Here is a 23,887-nt window from a genome sequence, read left to right as displayed (position 1 = left end):
TAAGCTTAGAAAGGCTATCATTTCCCAGACTTCACATTTAGCTGACGAAGTACGTTCTCTTTCAACCAATGATGTAGCAAGGCAAATAAAATTACCAGAAATCAAGCTCCCTACATTTGACGGTACATTAACAACTTGGCTTCACTTCAGGGACACCTTTCAGAACCTGATAGTTAATAACAATGATCTGTCAAATGTTGAGAAGTTTCATTACATGTTATCCTCGCTTAAAGGTGAAGCCAAGGATGCTATTAGGAATATTGGCATTTCAGACTCCAATTTTACTGTAGCTTATGACCTTCTCGTAAGCAGGTATCACTCGCCAAAATTAATAGCTGCTGAATATATTAAACAGATCCTAGAATCACCGGGTAAAGTATGTTCAACCGAAACAGAGATACGCCAACTCGTAAATAAATTCCGAGGTAGCATTGATGCGCTGAACGCACTAGATGCTAAGATAAGCATTCTAGATCTTCTCCTAAATGAGCTCCTACTATCGCGAGTGGATAAGAAATTGAGACTAGAGTTCGAAAATAAACATTCTCATCTCGAAGCTGTAGAGTTTAAAGAACTTGTTAAGTTCTTGGAGAGACGTTGTCAGACATTGCAACTTTGTGCCTCCAACCCCTCTCCCAGTCTATCGCAAAACCATCAGACAAGTTCAAGGTCAAAAATCGCAGCTCAACAGTCATACATTACAACGTCAAGACAATGTTGCATCTGTTCAGATGAACATCAGCTTTATAGGTGCCCAGATTTTCTTAAATTAGATTGTGATGAAAGGTTCAAAGTAGTAAAGGATAAAAATCTATGCAGCAATTGCCTGAGCTCATCCCACACTTGGAAGGCATGTACATCAAAAACATCATGTAGATCATGTAACAAATATCACCACACGTTGTTGCATCATGAGAATGACCATATATCATCTCCTGCAAATCAAAACAACAATCCACAACAATCATCTTATCATTCTCTGAGAAGCACATCCAAGAATCAGATACTTCTGAGTACGGCTTTAGTAAAGATCAAGGACGGTCAGGGAAGATTCCATTTAATTCGTGCCATACTCGACAATGGTTCGCAGAGTAACTTTATATCCGAACACATGGTGCAACAACTGAGACTGAAAAAGAAAAAGACCAGCGCCATAACACTGCAAGCTTTTGGTGAACTCACATCCCAAGCAAACACAGCAGTGAATATTGAGGTTCACTCAACAATCAACGATTATCACTTCAACATGGAATGTATTGTTCTTCCCAGAATAACTGGCAATATACCTGTCTCACATATCAATTGCAAGGACTGGAACATTCCACAAGACATCACTCTCGCTGATCCTGACTTTCACATCCCTCGGGCTACCAATTTACTAATTGGCGCACAATTTTTCTTACAGCTCCTGCAACCCGGAAGAAAAAGCCGACAAGGGTACCCATGCCTACAGAACACACAGCTAGGATGGATTCTCAGCGGAGAATATTCACAACTCAATCGAGAAAGGGAAGAGGAGACACCAACCAAATCGCTCTTTATCAGATCTGACCTCAACTTAGAAATACAAATTCAGAAGTTCTGGAGCCTCGAGGAAGTGAACCATGTTACACACTCACCTGAAGAGAAGGAATGTGAAGCCCATTTCAAGGACACCACAAGAAGAGATGAAACTGGGAGATTCATCGTAGAGCTACCCCTTAAGAGAGAGTTGCAACTTGGAAACTCAATGCAGACTGCCAGCCGACGTTTTCATCTATTAGAACGGAAACTACAAACTCAAGACGACCTTCGTAAAAATTACATCACCTTCATGAGAGAGTACCAGACCCTTGGACACATGACGGAACTTCCGTCAGAACCCGTTGAAGGAGAAAGATATTATATGCCTCATCACGCTGTTGTCAAGCATTCTAGCAGCACTACTAAAACAAGAGTCGTATTTGATGGATCAGCAAGGACTGACAACGGTACTGCCTTAAATGATATCTTAATGGTAGGACCTACAATTCAAGAAGATCTTTGCTCAATAGTTATGAGATTCAGCACTCACAACATTGCTTTCACCGCTGATATTGAAAAGATGTACCGCCAGATAATGGTTCATCCTAAACATCGACACTTACAGTGCATCCTATGGAGAGAACATCCTCAAGATAATCTAAAACCTTATGCTCTTAACACTGTCACATATGGCACGTCTGCAGCATCGTTCCTGTCCACAAGATGTCTCCAGCAATTAGCACTTGAAGAAGCGTCCGAATTCCCGAGAGCGGCCGCGATCCTCAAACGTGACTTCTATGTTGACGACTGTCTTTCTGGAGCAGATACTTTAGAAGAAGCCTTGGAGCTGCGAATCGAGTTACAACAGCTTCTCAGTCGTGCAGGGTTTCCTTTGCGAAAATGGTGTTCCAATAGCCCTGAATTACTGAACTCCATCCCAGAAAGCTTACGAGAAACTAAGCACTCGTTAACTGACAACGTTAGTGACATGGTAAAGACATTAGGGTTGACTTGGCATCCATCCACGGACAAGTTTCAAATAAACTGTAACGCAAATTTTCAAGAATTAATGGGTGATACGACGTTCACAAAGAGAATGGTGCTCTCAACGATATCCTCAATTTTCGACCCACTTGGATTTATAAGCCCTGTAGTAATCAGCTTCAAGGTTTTCATGCAACGTCTCTGGCAGGAAAGGTCAGGATGGGATGACCCTTTACCAGTAAGCTTACTTGATATTTGGTTGAAATTATATGATCAGATCCCCACGCTTAATAGCATCAAGGTCCCAAGGTGTGTTCTCGCTGAAGGGAAAATCAAGTCCATAGACATCCATGGTTTCTGCGATGCTTCACATCACGCTTATGGCGCCTGTATTTACGTGAGGTCTGTGAACAACAATGGTGACGTTCTTATCAGATTGTTATGCGCAAAATCGAGAGTCGCACCTTTAAAGCAAGTCTCAATTCCCCGACTAGAATTGTGTGGTGCCTTACTGCTCTCCCATCTCCTGAAGAAAACACTTGCCTCTCTACAACTGCCATTCACTAAGATACAGCTTTGGACTGACTCGACAATTGTACTAGCATGGTTAAATGCGTGCCCCACTAAATGGAAGACGTTCGTAGCAAATAGGGCTGCAGAAATTCAAGAAATTGCTCCCTCGAATCACTGGTCTCATGTTAAATCACAGGATAACCCAGCAGATCTTGTCTCGCGAGGCATTGAACCAACAGACATGAAGAACAACATGCTGTGGTGGCACGGTCCAGCCTGGCTATGCTTAGACCCCTCAGCTTGGCCGAAACAAGAAACTATCTCCGACCCTAACAAGATACCAGACAAAAGACTTGTTATTGTGCAACATAACGACTCATTTCTAAACACATTCTCTTCGTTAAACCGACTACTCAGGACGATTAGCTATTGCCTCAGATTTGCTTCAAACTGCAGGAGAAACCCCGATGATCGCGACATGTCCCCGTTAAGGCCTCAAGAAATAAGTAATGCCCTCAATGTATGTATCAAGATTGTTCAAGCAATATCCTATCGCGAAGAAATTCATTGCCTCGAGCAAGGAAAGAACATTCACTCAGCTAGCAAAATTAGGAATTTAAGCCCGACTCTGGACCAACATGGCTTTCTTCGTGTTGGTGGAAGACTGTACAATGCATCATCCATCTCTTACGAAGCTAAACATCAACTTATATTACCTCCCAAGCATCACCTCACGAAACTTATTATTTTAAGTGAACATCAAAGATTACTCCACGCTGGACCCCAACTTCTGATATCATCATTACGTGGGAGATATTGGATTTCAAGAATTCGACAAGTCGTTAAAGGGTGCATTCATTCATGCTTGCCATGCTACAAATTAAAATTGACAACAAATCAACAGAAGATGGGAAATCTTCCCAAAGAAAGAATCACCCCTGCAAGACCATTCCTGAACGTGGGGGTAGACTATGCAGGTCCATTTCTTATAAGAATTGGAACACTGAGAAGCAAACGAACGGGCAAGGCCTACGTCGCCATCTTCACTTGCCTTGCCACAAGAGCTGTACATTTGGAAGTTGTCTCAGACCTTACAACGGATGCATTCATGGCCGCACTGCGACGTTTCACGTCACGCAGAGGATGTCCATCAAATATCTATAGCGACAATGGCACTAACTTCGTTGGTGCTGCAAAGGAGCTGAAAGAACTGCAAGAATTTCTCCAAGATTCTGATCAAAACAGAAATATTGTCGAAGCTGCAACCACAAAGGGGATCGCCTGGCATTTCATCCCTCCATCAGCACCGCATTTCGGCGGAGTTTGGGAGTCCATGGTGAAATCTTTCAAGTACCATCTGCGAAGAACTATGGGTAGCACGGTGCTTACCTTTGAAGAACTAACTACCCTTTCTTCCCAAATAGAGGCCTGCTTGAATTCTCGTCCTCTAACAAGACTCAGCGATGATCCTACAGACTTATCTTGTTTAACCCCATCTCATTTCCTAATTGGGGAACAAATTACTGCACTTCCTGATCATGACCTTGTTCACTGTTCCATAAACAGACTTTCCAGATGGCAACATCTTCAAAAGATGACCCAGGACTTCTGGAAACAATGGCATAAGGAATATATTAACACTCTGCAGCAGCGCCACAAGTGGACTGAGAAACATCCTAATCTTCGAATTGGAGATCTCGTGTTCATCAAAGATGACAACCTACAACCTCTGCAATGGCGAATGGGCATAATAGAGTCTGTTCATCCTGGTGAAGACAACCTCGTACGGGTCGCCACTGTGAGAACAAACTCCGGTATCATAAAACGACCCATCAAGAAGTTGTGTGTTTTGCCTGAGAATGAGAAAGAATACTAAAAGTTTCGAGTTACTCAGTGATGTGATTTATACATTTATGAACTCCCTGACTATCTGTGTTATGTGTTTATTCCTGAAGTGAATTATCTTTCTTCTTCCCTTCTTAAAAGGCCAGTGCCTTTTGGTGGCCGGTATGTTTGGGAAATTTTTACCTTTTCTTGTAAATATTTGTGTTGGTACATATATCAAACAGTTGAATGTTAATAAATATGGTGTTCGAAGATACATTCCTAACAGGTCTTGTGGAGTAGTCGGGCAAGTAGTAGCGCTCCACACGGTTCAAGTCTTGGTACTGTCAGTTTCTTCACCGGTGCTACTCTGGATTTAGAATATAATAATCTGACACAGGTCTGTTCTCCTTTGTCGACAGACCGTACATAAAGACAAGCCCCATAAGCTTGTTCTGAAGCATCCGGAAAAACGTGAATTTGTACATCAACAGGGGGTCCCTTACATGTGACTAACCGCTCAATATAAAATTATCTTACTGCCTGTGGCTTAAAGTGAACTTCCTCCCATTTTCTGACTAGTTGAGATGGTAGTCTGTCATCCCAGTTCAGATTGACTAGCCACAGTTTCTGCATAAAAATCTTGTAAGAAATTACCAAAGGACTGACCAACCCAAGTGGATCAAATATTGATGCAATAGCAGATAAGACGTTTCTTTTAGTTACACGAGTATCAGCTTGATAGGGACTGTCTCAATACAGATTGCAACAAATGAGAAAATGATCAGTTACTGGATGCCATAATAGGCCTAAAGATTTCATGCTAGTGCCTTCATCAAGACTTAAAGGCAGTTGGGTTTCCCTGTCCTCTTCTGAAACTGCTTCTAGTAATGCTGGGTGGTTTGAACACCATTTCCTGAGGTGAAATCCTCCACTCTCTAGTAAATTAATAATTTCAGACTGCAACTGAAGAGCATCCTAGATATCGTCACAGCCGCTTAATAAATAGTCAACATAAAAATCTCTGCGAACAACTTGTACTGCTCTCGGAACCTCGATTCTTCATCTTCAGCAAGTTGCTGCAGGTATCTGGTAGCTAGTAAGGGTGCTGATGCTGAACCATACGTTACAGTTGTCAGTCCATAGTGAGAGGGTGGGTCCCTAGGCGATTCCCTCCAGATAATCCGCTGAAGTTTCCTATCATCTGCATGAACCATGACTTGCCGATACATTTTAGCAATATCTGCGATGAAGGCAAAGGTATGCATTCTGAATCTTAGAATGATAGAGTAAAGATCCTGTTGTATTGTCATTCCAACCATTAATATATCATTCAATGAAATATTGTTAGAAGTTTTAGAAGATGCATCAAATACAACCCTAGTTTTGGTAGTCGAGCTACTAAGCTTAAAAACTGTATGATGGGGTAGATAATAGCTTCCACCTTCATTCCCTGAGTAGATGTATCCACCTTAACCATATGCCCCATCGCCTCATACTCGCGAAGAAAGTTAGAGCACTCGTGCTTAAGTGAGGGCTGCCTGCTGAAACGCCGTTCTAATTGAGTTAGTCTTGACATGGCATGATTGAAGGAGTTTCCCAGAACCTCAGGTTTCTGCTTGAGGGGTAAGCGAACTATGAATCTACCTGTAGCATCCCTAGTAGTATTCTCTGTAAAATGTTCTCCAATGGCTCTCTCTTCTCTTGTCATGACTCGTGACGTAAGCTCTTCTATTTCCCAGAACCATTGTAGTTGGGTGTCTAACCTGTCCTCTGACTTCCAGAAACACGTAATTAGATAAGATGTTTCACTTCCCTATGATGGTAGTGTCCAGCAATAATCAATCCTAGTTCAGTGTCTTGAAGAACAGGATAATCTGGTGATGGAGTTCTGCGCCCAGGTTTCAGTAATGAAAAGAAATGTCCTGCACCTATTAACAATTCAGTGTCACCTGGCTGGAAGAACTTGGGGTCAGCAAGCTTCAAGTCAGTGGGCAAGTTCCAGTGCTCATGCTGAATGTAACTACTGGGCATGTTACCTGTGATAAGTGGAAAGACAGAGCAAGTCATACTCACAGTGAAGTTACTTACAGTGGATTGCAATTCTAACTGAACACTGTACCTTGATTGAGAAATGGAATCATTTATGCTGCTGATTGGTATGGGATTCTCCATTTTCTTAAGGCCTAATCGCTGTGCTAGACTTTCAGTGCAAAGATTAACCTGGCTGCCACTGTCAAGAAGTGCCCGGCAGACCTGCATTTTCCCCCTAGAATCTAGTACCTTGACCATGGAAGTGGACAGCAGAAGCCCTACAGGGTCTCTTGTATTGCAGTATGTGTGAGAGGAGTTGGAAGCAGTTTGATGGGCTGTACCTCCCTCTCTACCTGATGGATTATGTAATGAGGTGTGATGCTTCCTACTAAATAATTTACAACCACGTGATTTGCACTGTTTGGCAGAATGCTCTCTGCGCAAACAGTTAAAACATAAGTCCATTTCCTTAACAGTTCTTTGTCTATCTTCCACACTGAGAGCTGCAAACTCTTCACATTTAAATATCGGGCGATTACCATGACAGCAGGGACACTTTATGAGACTGGTAGTGGTGTAAGTGTATTGTGGTTGAGTATCCCCTTGAGGTTTAGGCGTATTTCTGTCAGCTTGTTGTCTGTGCAATGGTGCAGTGACCTAGGGAAGTTCTCCAGAGCTTGCCGTTTGTGCTCAACAAATGACAGCAAGTCATCAAGTGATGGAACCCGAGTGTCTGCCTGTGATAAATCCCAATCTCGTCTAGCACAAGCATCAAGTCCTTGAGCATACAGCTGAGTCAAAATAACTTCATGCAATGAAATGTTAAGTTCTACGGCCTTGAGTGCATTGAATGACTATTATAAGTGTTAGAGTACCTTAACAGTTCTGTGGATGTTTCACTGCAGACTGATTTTAAAGTTAAGAGTGCCTTAACATGAGTAGCTGATATTAGTTTCTTGTTCTCAAATCTGTCCTTCAATATTTTCCACGCTACCTCATAATTTGCCTCTGTGATGGGTAAGTTTTGAATTAATTGGCTGGCTGGGCCCTTGAGAACAGATGCTAAGTAGTGAAATTTCTTGACACTTGGCAGATTACTGTTGTTATAGATCATAACTTGAAAACTGTCTGCGAATGAGAGCCAGTTTTCGTATTCTCCATCGAAATGTGGAATGTTAATAGCCGGCAACTTTAAACTTGCGACACTGGTGACCTGAGTTCTTTCTGAATCTACCGTGTCGCGTGATGCCTCTACAAGGTTCGCTATTATGTTACTCATTTCGCCCTTTACCTTGTAGTATTTGGTTGTGAATTCGGCACGCGCTTGATCATGAGCTTGCTCGTCTCCAACGTCTCCTAATTCTAATTTTGGCTGCACGTCATCAAACTTCGACATTAATGCACTCATGTCTTCGTACCGTAGTTTAATTTCACGCGAATTCGAATGTTGTTGAGCGATGAAATTCTCGAAGAAAGTTTCCGAGCGGGTAAGTTGCGCGTTAAATCGCGACCTCTGCTTAAGAAGCTTTTGCCTTGTTGAGGATTCCATGATGGAGGGGGTTAGACAAGAACAAGGAGCAAAAAGAGTAGTGACCTGCCTTCTCAGTTTCGTTTACCTCTGGCGCTGGAACATCGAACCCGGGACTGCCAGATGATGTCAAAGTGAGTATTTCAATGTGACTGTTGAAACTAGTCGTCCATACTACATGCCACGCTGCTTTCAGGAGGTCCTCATGGTGTAGATCATCCGGCCCGGTATTTGGACCATGTTTTGTACGTAAATCACTCACTTGATTAAATAACAACATTTATTACACTTACGACACTTATATAACACATTATAATACTGAGTATTGATAACAGTCAGTCACATGTTCCGGTGTCCTCCCGCTTGAGGCACCCAAGCATAACAGCCTCTCATCCCCTTCCATCCACACCACTTCCGGCTGAGGGCCTTCAAAATAAAAACACACTGAAGGGTGCTGCTATCTGTCCTAAAGTGGTAGCGCGCAACTAGTTGGTCTAGCCATAGCTAGGCCGGAACAGCTTTATATGTGGATTCCATTATATTAAATTACTTTTGTGATTCTCAGTTCAATACGGAACGGCCATGAATTCTTAACTTTAGACAATCTGTTCGTCTCTAGATTCGACTATGGAGTGGCATGACAACGCAACGACAAGTGACAACATAACAACATCAACAGAAAATCAACAGAGAGCACCATCAGTAAGACATCTACCACCTGCAGGAAAACCATCTTCCATGGTGTCTGGATAGTCTACACCACCATCACCACCATGAGGAAAACACTTTGCAATGGAGGAGTACACAGGAAATCAGGCTAGGAGATTGGAAGGCAGTGATTCTCTAAGACCAAATCATTGCAAGTAGTTGGCCATTGCTCCAGAGGAATAACTCCCACTTGCATCAACTGGCAGTACATACACACCACTGTCAGTCAGTCATCTCTCAACATCAGAGAGTTCCCTTTACCAGCTGCGAACTGCCTGTCGGGATTTATGCTATAAATATCAGGAGCTAAGCAGAGGCTGCAAAAACACAGCAACAAACACCGATCTTACTACCACATTATAGGTACGAAGTTGAGAAATCCGAACCCGGAAATCAATCTACAATATTAACACCAAGCTTCAGCTCAACGCCACATGAGAAATTCAGTGGAGCAATGTAGACCACACCATGACAACTTCCACAGTCCTAAGCAATAAAAGAGGACTGGCGCACTATGGACACATCTTGGCTCATCAATGCAGCGCAACCATCCACCATCGCGCCTAGCATCCGCCTAGTCAGTGGTGGCATATGAGGTTGGTAGCAGCTACATGGAGGACGTTATCGCTTGATGCTTGTTGTTTAAAATGGGTCTTACATCGAAGGTCATCGGCCCGAGGATGTTATCGCTGCCCATCTTCAGCTAAAGGGACACCAAATAGTCCAGGCCATTCAGATTCAAAATTGCAATGGACACACCTCGCTGATGCGTATTCTGTCCCGAAATCATTCGTTGAGGGATGGTGAGCTGATCTATGCGAAGCGACATGATGTGGAGACCACAGCGCAGACACTGCGATCGCTGCCCATTCTATGATCGTCCTACTATTGGATTCTTGAAAACACATCTGCGATTTTTAGTGGTCAGCGCACCTCAAGTGCTTGATCACTCAACGGCAAGGCTTTCAGCAAAGCTCATCCATCTTTCTCAGTTAAATGCAAGGATAAACCTCAAACTTCTTCCACTCAACCAGAAAAAGTGTTACCTATCACCCTCATTGACCTTCCTTCCCCCCCCTCCCTTTTCACTCTTCCCTCTCCTTCAAATGAGAACATTCTGAAAATCAGCAGCATGGTGCTCCGGAATATTCTCCCATTCCAATGTGCTGATGTTCTGTATCAGATCCAGCTAGTTGCGCAACTGATCTTCCACACAAACTTGGACGGATCATTCTCAGGGACAATGATGCAGTGTGAATTCTTTTCACTTGATCCAATCCACTACTGTAGTAAACGTGCGTTCCTTGAGGACCAAGCGACCACTGCCCAATAGATGTCACAGCAGTTAGTCTTCATAAATCAATCCATTCTCAAAAACATCATCATTCTTTAAATTAATACCTATCTGAAAACATAAAAACAGAAGAGACGATTGGAAATCAAATAACAGCTTTAGCTATTCCCCACCTCACAAATTTGTAGAATATATAGATTGTAAATACAGTACTTACATCATTATCACAGGTATTTACATTACATCATATACACAACAACTTCAAGCTATTTATGATCAACTATTACATGATATCTGGGGTGTTGACACACGCTTCCCTTCCCGTAGCAACCCTACATCAAGTACGACCCCTGAATTTTTTCATCCTCAGCCCTAACCTAGCAACGAACAGTGACATCACCATGCTACCCTCAATGGAAAATCACCATGTCCCTGCCCTACTGAAAATGAAAACCCACAACCTGTTTTCCAGTCAGTGACCAGGTCAGGGATGTAATGAATGAATCATATATATGCTATTATTATGATGGGGTCGCTACTCCCAAAGTGATATATTAATGAATGATAGATGCTACGAAATGAGAATGAAGAGTGTTGCTGGAATGAAAGATGACAGGGAAAACCTGAGTACCCAGAGAAAAACCTGTCCCGCCTCTGCTTTGTCCAGCAGAAATCTCACATGGAATGACCGGGATTTGAACCATGGTATCAAGCGGTGAGAGGCCGATGCGCTGCCGTCTGAGCCACGGGTGCTCCCTCCCTGCCCTACTAACCATAACAAATGTAATAACAAACCCATACCAACATAACATCGTCCCCCAACAGTCATACGGTATACATGAACCAACTGTGCAGCATACAGATAAACAATATCAGATATAATACGCAATACTGAACCACCTACTCAGTCGCCAAAATTACAAGATGAAGTTAAGAAATTAGAATCCCCACTACCTATTGTTGACCGACTCCATATTCCTTGCCACACCTCCCATCCATCAAAATCTCCCCTCCTCCCTAACCACTCCAGTTATTGAAATATTCTCATCCTGTGACCAAAATATTCTCCACAAACATAGAAATACCCTTAGACATGCTTGATCATTCACCAAAGGCTCTTAAAAGAAAAGCCTGGGTAAATATTTGCACTGACCTTTATAACATAACTGGCACTAACAAATACAGAACCAAATTAAAACAACTGACAAACATAAAGCAATCCTACCCCTATAATCCAATAATACATAACAAGTCTGCACTCAGTGATAATAAAACAAAAATGGATATTTTGGCATTATTCTCCATACTGGATTCTTCCCTCTACACCCCCACCCCATTGGGTGCATGCCAACTACCATCTCAATTAAATTCATATTGACCCATAAGTCTTCTAACAGTGTGTTCTAAAATCTTAGAAATAATCTTCGCTCACTGTATATATATCTACCTCACCTCCCTCCTTTTCACACCTCAGTCACAAGCTGGTTTCTGTCCACAGCACTCCATTCATGACAAGGTCTTTCATATCTCTGCATCCCTCACAAAATACTTACCTATGAAAACATGTGCAGCCTTTACCAGTCTAATATTGATAAGGCCTTTCAACAGACTGATATATAAACTCCAACACCTTCCAGTTCCTATGATAATCACCCGTTTCCTAACAAAAACCAATATCCATAACACATTTCCAATTAAAGCAGGAGTACCACAGGTAGCCCATTGTCACCACTTTGGTATGCCCTGTTTTGTATCAATATTATTCAACCTAAATCCTCACCTTGATTGTGTCAGTTTGCTGTACACATAAAAATACAGGTTGTGAAATCCAATAACAGATCCTTGTAATCCTGTCACCAAACCAATTTGAATGAACATGAAAAATGGCTCAATCTCTGACAAATCAAAATTAATGTAAGCAAAACAATTTATCATTTTCCTGATCATATGATGATGCTTGTTGTTTTAAGGGGCCTAACATCGAAGGTCATCGGCCCCTTCCTGATCATAAATGTAGATGTTTTCCTACTAACAAACTCTACTTCACACTAAATAATAATCATCTCCTTGCTGAAATCACCATTCTTACCTACCTGGGCATAATGTTGCAAAATAATTTACAATGGAATGTACATTTGGACCAAATTTATAAAAAGGCATCCCACAGGATGCACCTCCTTTGCTGGCTGTTAGGTCAAACCCGGGGATTAAAAGCCATACAAAACATTAAAATGTACAAATCCTTAGTTCGACCTGTTACCACATACACCTCATTATAGTGGATCTCCGCCTCCCTTATCCACTACTTAAGACATATTAAAGATTTACCAACTAGCTTAACAACTCAGACAAGAAACTAGACTCAAAGTAATCAACAAATTTTATATATTCCATAATGTCCTTTCCCATCTACACTCTATTTGCTTTCTCTATTTACAAAATATAGTTTCCCGCAACTCAAATCACCTTTTAGAAACACTTAGCCTTTCGCCCCTTAGCCTTTCTTACAAACCAACCAACACCTACTACCAAGCACCTCTTCTCACCTCTGAGTCAGCCCATAGATAAATTTAACCCCTTCAGTGGCACGCCCGAGAAATTCTCGGGTGGCGCACACCTGCCCATAACGTCACCGCCCGAGAAATTCTCGTTTAGCTGCAGTGTTCATTTCGCGATCGCCCAATAATTTCTCGGGTACTCTAATCGTTTGGGAAAATGTTTTCAAGTATTCTCAACAGATGGCGGGAGGATTTCCAGCTGTATTCACGTAGTGTCTGGCTTAAAATATGCCTTATCTTCTCTACTTTACATATACAACCTCTGGCCAGCTGACGAGGTAAACAGAAATGGCGAGCGCGAAACGGAAGAGAAGTTTGTCTGAAGACAAAATAAGGAACTACATCAAAGATGAATCACTAAGTGACATTAGTATTTCTGATAGTAGCTATAATGATTCTATTGATTCTTCAGATGATGACCTTAGTAATTCTAGTGAAAGTGAAGAAGATATTACGTCAGACGCTAAGGTGATGGTAGATGTTGAATATACATTCGATAAGCCTGGGGATAGTGTGTGAACTAATTTTATTCAATTTACGGGAAATCCTGGTGTGAGGCTTAGCTTATTACCAGAGGTGAGTGCGATTGACTGTTATGAACTGATTCCAACAGATGAAGTTGTAAATTTGACAGTGACCAAAAAAAATTCGTTGGCCCTATGCTAAAAGTGCATTGAAAACCTTGTAAATAAATCTCCGCACGGAAGGGTACAGTTTTGGAAAAAAGAAGCTCTTACAAAATTTGGCAATTTATTGCGTTAGTATTGCTGATGGGAATAATACAAAAGCCTGAAATAAAAATGCATTGCTCACAGGACAGTATAGGCCCTACTCAAAACACCAATATTTTATGAAACTATATCACAGGCCTACTCTAAGAAGTGTAAATAGAGTGTAAAGTAAGTTTTTATTAACCTTGAATAATATATGAATGTGTTCCCTTAATAATTGTTACTCATTCCTTGCTTCCTAAAAATAAATAAATTCCTCCGAAAAAACCTCACTTTTCTGGCACAGGAGGTCTGCCAAAACCCGCCACCGAAGGGGTTAAACTCAAAATGGATTTATGGACAACTGCAGATCGCACATCCCTGGGCGTGGTTCTTCTTGTTATTCTTCCTTTCCTCAGAAATTATTACAACTTGGCTTATTCATGTAGAGAAAAATTGGGTAATAATTGCATGTCATCAAATGTATACGTAAATTTAAAATATTTATAAATCTGTATAAGTAAACATACAAAATAAATATATTTAATATTGTTTCACTTCAGGAAAAACAATGTTTACTGTTATACCTGAAGTGATTCAACGAGAAAGACTCTTGTATTCCTATCAATGTGTTTTACAGGAGCAGAAAAAGTCTTAAAATTTACTTCCATAAAATGTGTGAAATTAGCACACAATCATATCAAAAACAAATATTTGTAAATGTAATCGGATAAAGAGTCCATATGTTGGACTGATGGTCTGCTCCCCTAGTGGGAAGAAAGAAATAACTATTAAACTAAAAAGATTGGTTCATCTCTCTTTGCCTCTCTCTGTCATTAAGAAAATATCTACCAAGAAACAACAAACTCTGGGTTATATTTGCAAGGAATGTGGAAGAGCCTTCCTCTTAGGGTACAACGAGAGACATCATGAGACGTCGTGTAGTAAAGTTTTTCGGTGAAATCACTGTAAAAGTCTGTTCTAGAACCCTTCCAATGCCAAACATCATGAAGGAGTTGTAGTATAGCTTCAACGAGAAAAAAGTTTAAATGTATTTTAGCAGATAATTTATTTGTGAACAGTAAACCATTGCAAAATATTTCAAACTCTACATCATTGCCTAGATTTACAAGTTCTGTTCCTACACTCTCATCTCATGAGGAAGAGAAGCAAGATAAAGAAAAGGAAAAAAATCCTAATGGTTTTTTCCATTAGAGTTTTTAATTCTACTTCATTGTGTAAGACTTCTACATGTTCTATCGCAGCTCAAACATCTAAAGAACACGAACAGCAAGATGAGGTACAAAATGAAGAAGGCAATGAAATAAAATGAGACCAAGAGGATCTCAACACCTTTTTACCAACAAAGCAGGTTAAATACAATTTTCAACATATTAACTATCTGCATGTAGTCTGAAATGTTAACAACAAGCCTCTGTTACCATATGTATGTGTAAGATCACAACCTACTTTTAGAACGCTTTTAATTGCTAAGAGCCGATCAAGATTGTCATTACACAAGGTATGAGGCAGAAATTCTAGAAATAGGGCAAGAATTACATTGTGTGGGTAGTAATATGACAAATTTCGCACAATGCGCATTTAGTTCTTACAGAAACTTGTCAAAGAGTTTTGTCTCTTGTTGCTCCGTATAATTTACACTTTCTGTTATCGTCCGGGTCATGGAATTTATCTGTTAGGCATATCCATGATGGAAACCGTGTACGGCATATCTTGTCAATGCATGACGTAGATCATATCTGGCTTGTGTCCATTCCCTATATATCATCACATCCGTTGAATAAAACTCTGGCCATATCTCTTGTCTCTTCTTATTGAGTTCCTGCAGTACATCCAAGTAGGCTTTGGTAGCGGGTAGAAGCAGGTCGAGGCGGAGGTCTTCAATGAAAAATTGCTCTCTTGCTAGTACATATGTAAGTCAGGCTAACGTGTACTTTGACAGACACAGTGCTCTTTTGAGGAAGTTGGCTTTGACCTTTTCTATGTCTTCGAAATTTTTCTTCTTCCAGTCCATATGTTATGATGGGAGCAATTTTTAAGCGAAACAGTGTGGTAGCTGTGGGCAAGGATAGTTGTCTTAGGTTCTTTATGCTATTAACTGCCGTCTTTGCTGCGATGGTTCTTTCTTTTATGTGAAGGTCATAGACATCTCCACTCGTCTGAAGTGTGATTCCTAAGTATTTGAAATGCGGTACGTTCTTCATCGGAATATTCATATACATGATGACGTCATTTGCTGATAGTCTGCCTCCTCTTCTGAATGTCATTTTTACAGTTTTGCTACTATTTATAGTAAGCTCATTCTTTTCTGCCCATGTTGTAAGTTTGCTGATGAAGGCTGTTCGAATGTTTTCCAAGTTGTGTGATACAATGACCATGTCGTCTGCGTAAGCGTAGATTTTCACATTTTCTGTGTCTATTTCTTTAGGTACTTCTGTGGTGGCAATTATGAAAAGTAGAGGACTCAAGGGATCGCCTTGTAGAACTCCATTTGTTTGATTCATAGGGTCTGTTATGGATACTCTATTGTCTATTACTATTTGATTGTTTGACAGGATATTTTGTTTCAATCTTGTTTCTTGGTTCTTTCCAACTATTCTTTCTACTTTCTCCATTATAAGTTTTCTATTTAACAAGTCAAAGGCTTTTGTGAAGTCTATAAATATTGCATGAAGTTTCCCTCTTGGTAGTTCCAACGCTGTTTCTATGTCTTTCTGCAAGCAACTTACTGCTTGGATTCTGGATTTCTGTCTGGTGAAACCAAATTGTTGTTCAGGGATTGCGTGAGATGTCATTTTGCAAACTCTTTTGGTCAGGAGGCCTGTCAGAATTTTCAGTGGAGAGCATTCCAGAGCTATCCCTTGTAGGAGTTCGGGTCTCTGGAATCCCCTTTTCCTTTGTATAATACCTTCAATGTAGATATCCTCCATTTATCCGGGATTTTCCCTTGTCGCAGACATTCATCGAAGAGCTCTGTCCATGTTTTCATGAGTTCTGGTGCTTTTTTCTTTTAGATGCTCATAAAAAATATCATCTGGTCTGCATGCCTTACCATTCTTTGAGTCGGTGATTTGTTTCCGTACTTCGTCTATTGAAAATGGAACCACTGACTCTACTTCTTCTTCTTGGTCTTCTTTTGCTGGACGTGTTTTTCTGTCCTGAAGGACCTTCCTGAAGGGTTCTTCACAAGTTTCGAGTGGGAGGTCCCCAGGGAAATAGGGTTGCTTCGGCATTAAGGCCTTGTACCATTGTGTTCGGCTTTTTGGATGAGTTTCTTTTCTTCTTCTGCCTGGTAGTAGTTTTTATGCTTGTTTAGTGTTTGTTTGTAGCATCTTCTGGCCTTATAATATTCCTCTAAGTCCTCTTGTGTTTGTGAGGATCATGCTTTATGAAGTGCTTTTAATGCGTCTTCTCTTGCCTTGTAGCACTCTTGGTTGAACCAAGGTTTTGCCCTCCTTTGTTTTCTATCTTTCTTTACTACTGCATGCATTAACTGTTCTTCGATTATGTTTAATGCTTTGTTTAATTTTCCTTCCATGATTTCTCTCGATGCCAGGATCATCATTTCCGTGTTTAGTTTGTCTTTATCGATTTCTCACGATAGAATGTTTGTTTTCTTGCACGTTTTCCCTTGGAGCGTGTTTCCCACATTTATGATGGTATGTATTGGTAGATGTTTTCTTGCTGGGATGTCTCTTTCGGATCTCCTGATAGGTCTTGTCGCTATTTGTGAATACTAAGTCAATAGTGCTGGTTCCATTTGGACTGAGGTAAGTTTTTTCTTTTCTGTCGTTCAGCAGCATTGGACCTTCCTTTTCTAAGTGGCTAATCATGATCTTCATCTTTTGTGTTGGTGTATCTATCCTGCAGTTTAAGTCTCCCATTATAATCAAGGTATCTGTTTCTTTTGTCAACCTAAGGGCATAAGTGATCTCTTCTAGTATTTCATCTGCTTTGTATTCTGGTTGGAAATATAATTCATAACTGTACATAATTTGGTTTTTACTAACAGAATATTTTTTGAGTTGAGCAATATCTGAAAAGGGGACAGTTTTGGTTTTATCAACATAGTTATGCCTCCTGTAAGTCTTCCTCTTTCTCCTTGACTGGCATATGAGTGAATGGAGTAGAAATTTTCTATACTCCATTGAGTTGTCAGGAACGTTTCTGTGAGTGATATTAAGTCGTATGCTTCAAATGCATTTTCTGGTATCATGTTTACTGCGTTCTTCAAACCTGCTATATTCCACAATAGTGTCTTTATTGTGCCTCTTCCTCCTATATGTTTATAATTGAATGCCTGTTCTCTGTCTTGAGAAACGAAAAGGCCTAACGACGACTCCTTTCGGCCAGAATGTCAGGTCTTCTGTTATTTTGTGATGTTTAAAGTCTATTCCAACCTTGAAGGCTTTGTTTCTTCTCATAATACTTAGTTCTTCGGCTTCTATTTCATCATCTATTCCACTTTTTGGCAAGAACTCTTTCACTTTTACTAGAATTGTAGAATTGTCTAACCTACCTATGTATAGCCATGCTCGTTTCACGGCAGCCTGCAGCTCGGCTCCTTCGTCAGGTGTTTCTTTCGACCCAATTGTAACCTTTTTCTTCGCTGATGATGTATTTTTTCTTATTGCCTGAACATATGATATTTTGTTTTCCTTTTCTTCTTCTTCTTCTTCACTTTCTTCCTCTTCATTTTCTTCAAGCTGTTTCCCCAAGTCATTCCGTACTTTCCCTAGTTCTCCCGTTCTTATTACATTGAGTCTATCCTCTTTAGATTCTTCATTTTTTGTTCCTTTCTATTTTTGTGCATGCTTTTGTTGCTGCCAGTTGAAGTTGTGTGTCCAAGAGTAGTTGCATTTTCTACAACATATTTTCGTTAATCATGTTTATTTTTTCATTTAATACTTCACACATTTCAGTATTTGCGGTTGTAGCGTCTCTCATTTCCTTGATGAAGTTCGTGTGTTCTGGTGGTGCTGAGTTGATTCCGTATGTTTCTAGCATATGACGGCAGTTGCTACACATCCATAGCAAGGAGCCTTTCTTCCCTTTTAATGCATTAAATTCAGTGGTTGTTATATTTGTGCAATCTCTATGGTACCATTGATTGCATCCTCCATCACACCCAACTGCACTGTCTGTGCTGTTGAAAACTTTGCCACATTTTTTGCACAACGATCCGTCTTCTTTTGTTTTGTTCATGTTTGCGGATTTATTTCACCTTTACTCCTTGATGAGAAGCGTATATCACAAAGCCGCGGGATTCACGTGTATTTACTTACTAATGTCGTTCTCGGATATTTTGTTTCTTTGACAAGATGGCGTCTACAAAATATACTTAGCGAATGACATCAAATTCACTCATAAATTCTATATCCGACTATTCCTAAGCTGGATTTCACACACTCACTAACTATAGCAATTAATGACACATGTAAACACTTATGTGTTTACACTGTGATGTATTTTGCCACCAAAACACCCTATTTCTATACTCCACGTAGTTTCTTGCATTCACTTTTTCTTTTATTACTGAGTAATAGCTTTTACAGTACAGTCAGTACAGTACCTTCCTAAACCTATGGTTTTCTCCATAGCATATAGTACATTTTAATGCTGCAGACTCTTCAATAACCTCAGTCTCTTTGGGTGTTAACTCGAACTCTATCTAAAGAGCAAGACTCAAGCCTGGCCTGGGTAATGCAAGAGAGACACCCTAAATAGTAGGCTAGATAAAATGGTAGTTTTGGGGGGAAAATAAAATTTAATTCTTGTATAACAGCATCAGTAGTCATTCTATTGGAAATTGCTACATAACTAAAGGTGTAAAACATAACATTTGAAATCATTTTTGTCCGAACATGAGTTTTTGAGTTTTCATAGAGCCTATATTAAAGCAGATAGTCATGAATTTAAACTTTTACTAAGTTATAAGAAAATAACTGTATAAAATGTTTAAAAACTTGCAATGCATATCTCATTAATCCATGCTTATTAGTCACTGCTCATTAGCCCACACTCAGTAGTAGCTGCTCAGAAGCCCCTGCTCAATTTCACCCTGATAATTTGCTATTGCTTTTTAGCCCCTGCTCATTAAAAAATTGCTCCTTGCTCAATGGCAACTATTCATTGCTGATAACCTTGCAGTTTTTAACAGGCTTGCCTCTCACCTAGGCAGTTGTTCAAACTTGGAATTTGGATGGGAGTTTATAATGTATTTAGAATTAGATGACATCTTCCCAGTCTATGCAGTTTTTCAAAACTCAAAAAGCTAGTGCTCTGCCACCTGACCTACTCAGCCTAAGTTAGTCTACAAAGACATGAAATGCTATGTTTCCACATCACCTCTGTCTTGTGATTCTTAGATCAGCCCTTTTGGCTAATGACAGTGAAGGTTTCAAGACCCAAACGGCTAGCGCTCAGCTCCTTGAGCTAATCAACCTATGTTAGTCTACACAGACTTGAAAGCTATCTTTCAACACATTTCTATTAGTTCTGAACCCAAAGCTTTAATCTCTATGTGAGGTAAATGTGATGGTATGCAATTAGAAGTCTGTAAAGTTCAAATCTATAAGCCCAAGAGTTAAAATCAACAAGTGAGTGACTCCATGGTCGCTCAGCTCTAAGACACTGAGATAAGCTTCATTATGTTCATATAAGCAATTCAAATGTGTTAGGCATTATACCACCTCCCTAGTCCCATACAAAAATATTTAGTCACCATCTTGTATAGAACTACAAGTTCAGCTCCACATCCATCAGGTTGCTTTTCATTATGCCCCTATAATTATTAAACCTTACACCAACTCCCTATTACCATTAGTAAAATGTGTAGCCACCCCTTTGTTCCAAGTTCTTGTGGCTGCATTCCAATGTTGTGCCCCTACGAGTAAAAAAATTGTATTAAGCCTTTCACCATCTCCCAAGTCCTACACAAGTACAATGTGTAACCTCAATCTTCTTTTAAGTGCAGCTCTGAGTCCCCAAGATCACCCTCTAATGTTAATGCCTCCATGATTTAATTATATGTATTAAGCCTTACACCATGACCATAGTCTCAATAGTACAATGTGTAGCCACCATTTTGTTGCAAGGTCAGCTCTGAAGGAGCTAATGCTTCTCCACATTGCACTAAGATAACTGGAGGTATGTTGTTCAGGTCATTAGCAGCATGTGGTCAAGTATTTTGAAGGCCGATAATTACCTCGAACTCTGTGAAGTTTGGAGAGGGAGAGTGATAATGGCCGAGCTGTGTTTGGGTACATATTTTTACTTTTCCCTGGCTCATTATTGCCCTTTTTAAATTTCTCATGGAACGTTGAGGCAATGGACTTAGGGGAGACGACTATTGTCATTCGAGTAGAATGCACTTTGTGCTGATTTGCCATGTTTGCTATTAAGGTTTTAACACACGACTCTGCTGTTGTTACTTATCTGGTTTATGTAGTTTTTGTATGCTTTGTGGATGATTTTCTTGGTCATATTCCTCACGCATTTATCTCTGTCTCACATAAGAGTGCTTGTATCCTGTTTCCGTTTGCTGTAAAGCATATTATTTTTGTTGCATATCATTTTGACTATTCATTTTGTGATCTATGGAGAGTTTTTCTTGGTAAAAATGGATAGATGGCTTCTTAGAAATTATGAAAGCAGTTCCCAGCCAGCTTTTTTATAGTAACAGACTTCTCTATTAACTTTTCTTTTACTGGTGGTTTCTTATATTTTATAGTAGCTGTAACTGCTAGGTGTTCGGAGAAACAGGGGATTACTTGTGTCTTCAGTACTGAGGATGGAAAGTTAGTCAGGACAAGATTATTTTGTTATACGATTTGGTACAGTAATTAATTGTTCAAGGAACACGTCATAGAATCCTAAAACGAAAGTTGCTGCTAAGGACTGATGGGAATAGGCAGAATGTTGGGGGCGACCATACTGCCAGAACATTTCCAAGATAAAATCACCAGCCTTCTAGATAATTTTGAATCAATGTTGTATATTTTGTACAGAGCTTAGAGACAGTAGTAGTTCCTCACTGATGTCACCAGGGGATTTCGGAGTTCAGTACATGGAACTCAAAAAAGAACTTGTTTTCAGCACACGTGAATTCCACCCAAACAAATTCTGCCTTTCTTTCCAGCTGCTCAAAACGCACAGGAGGAAAGCAGGTTTCATGGCAATAAGTGTTCCTCCCCGTGAGGTTTCCTAACTACTGTGTATGACTGAAGTACGATTTCTTTGTCATAGAGTGATGAATTTAGCCAGGATTCAGTAACACACACAACTTGTGGGTCTAAAGCAGCGAGAGTGGCCAGAGCTGCTTGTTTATGCTTCACATATTTCAGGCTGTAAAACACAGTAACTGTCCTGTTACCTGCAGTCCAAGATTCTGAGTTGATAACATCACTATTTCCACTGCTTGATGTCATGTTAAAAAATTATTCTTACATGGAGGAAAACTACATTTCCAACCTGTCAATGTCTGTACCCCCGAGTTAATTTTCCATAGGACAGACTGCACATGTTCTCTGAACTGGTGACCGACAAAATGTACACATCACAAATAGCTGACTCACATGACCTTCAGAATTACACACGTTACACAGGCATTTAAATGAGACTTCTGAGTTTGGTCCTGGGATCCACTCCACATATCCACTAAGAGCAACTGAACACATCACAAGGTTGAATTATGATACGGGCAGTTTGGCAACCTTGCTCCCTCTGCACCCCTACCCATCAGACGTCCTTTACCTACTCCTGCGGCGGACTGTAGACATTCACTTCCACAGCACGCCCTAGAATTAATTACACATTCAGATACTCATAATAAGTGTGTATTAATTTCTAAATATAATTCTCTTTTTGTTAAGGAGTACTTTCATACTATTCCTACGGATGTTAATACACATTTTACCATTAAGAACACTACACAAACTCAGAAAACACTACAGAGCTGCTTTCCCCCATTTTGAACTATTTTCTGGTTATTTTGTTGTGATGAGCTGCAGATTTTTAATATTCAAGAATAACACTTGCAAAACCAAACATTACATTCCCTCACTTTCATCCAACACACCCAGACAAGAGGCAGTGTTGCCAACAACTGTATCCCAAAATATACTTCCTAGCTGCCTCAACACTGAGGATGCTGAGGCCAACCTGTCGCTTTCAATCAAGCACCACTTAGTTTCTCTTTTATTCATTTAATTTAATCCTAACAGGATGCATTTCTCAAATAGGTTGCTTACCTGTTACGCATGACCATATTTCAGTGTTATTGATTTGATGCTTCTTGGAATATTGTGATGAGTGAGTGAGTGGTATTTTGCATATCTACCATACATTGCCCATGATCGCCAGATTTTGCAAAAAAATCAGCTACTACTTAGAAGGTCAGATGTGAGAACAATGATTGTGAAAGAGCAACAGGAGGCCAAGTTAAATGTCACAGAGGAATAAATACTCAATATTCAGACAATTAAATACCTCCAAACTGCATAGAGCAGTGTTTATAATGAGGTGAAAGAGGTGAAGAAGAATAAACAAAATACAGATGTTGGAATATAACACACCTGCCTATGAGGATCACTGCTGGTCTTTCAGCCACTGGATCCCAAGAAAGATTTTCAAAGGTCAGAATAAATTCTGAGTATGGAAACAACTTGAGTATAACATGACATGGTCATCTAACTGCAAATAATCTCAGACCTTGCAATATAAAAATGATTCCAGGCAGGTGTATGATGTTATTTGTCCATCCAAAACAATTTAATAAAAATATGGACCTGAAAACACAAAGATAAAAGTCTACATGTCATCGTAGGAGCTCTGAAAGTTAACAAGCTACAGTAGATATATGGATATCACAGAACGAAGATGTTTGCTACGTGTCACTAATGAGTGCCTAATTCAAGGCAGCTTGATTCACTGGACTGGTCACGTTTCAGGAAATGCCAACAGCAAAGTCATGGTCAAACATCAACACCATTACAATATGGAGAACAGAACTGGGATGGTAATATTAATAATCATTGTGCTGGCTCAGATACTGAGTGGTGCAATCTAGGCAGCCTGCTGGTCACTAGATACTATGGGCTGAGTTATTTTAATTTTGTGGAAATTTCTCATGAGCCGTGATCGAATCAACAAGTTCAAAACATGTGTGAGGCACAGGTGACTGAATTTGAGAATGACCTGGTTGGACCTG

The 23,887-nt window shown here is 40.2% G+C and overlaps 1 protein-coding gene across 1 annotated transcript in view; it reads right to left on the bottom strand.

Moving 5' to 3' along the window:
• The window catches only part of LOC136866917 (gastrula zinc finger protein XlCGF57.1), a 72,358-nt gene that overhangs the window by 20,022 nt on the left and 28,449 nt on the right, over window positions 1-23,887 (bottom strand). The gene's annotated exons all lie outside the window — the stretch shown is intronic.

Source organism: Anabrus simplex, chromosome 3 (genome assembly GCF_040414725.1).
Source record: "Anabrus simplex isolate iqAnaSimp1 chromosome 3, ASM4041472v1, whole genome shotgun sequence".
NCBI lineage: Eukaryota > Metazoa > Arthropoda > Insecta > Orthoptera > Tettigoniidae > Anabrus > Anabrus simplex.
The sequence above is the reverse complement of the archived record's forward strand: the minus strand, read 5'-3'. Positions and strand labels throughout refer to the sequence as shown.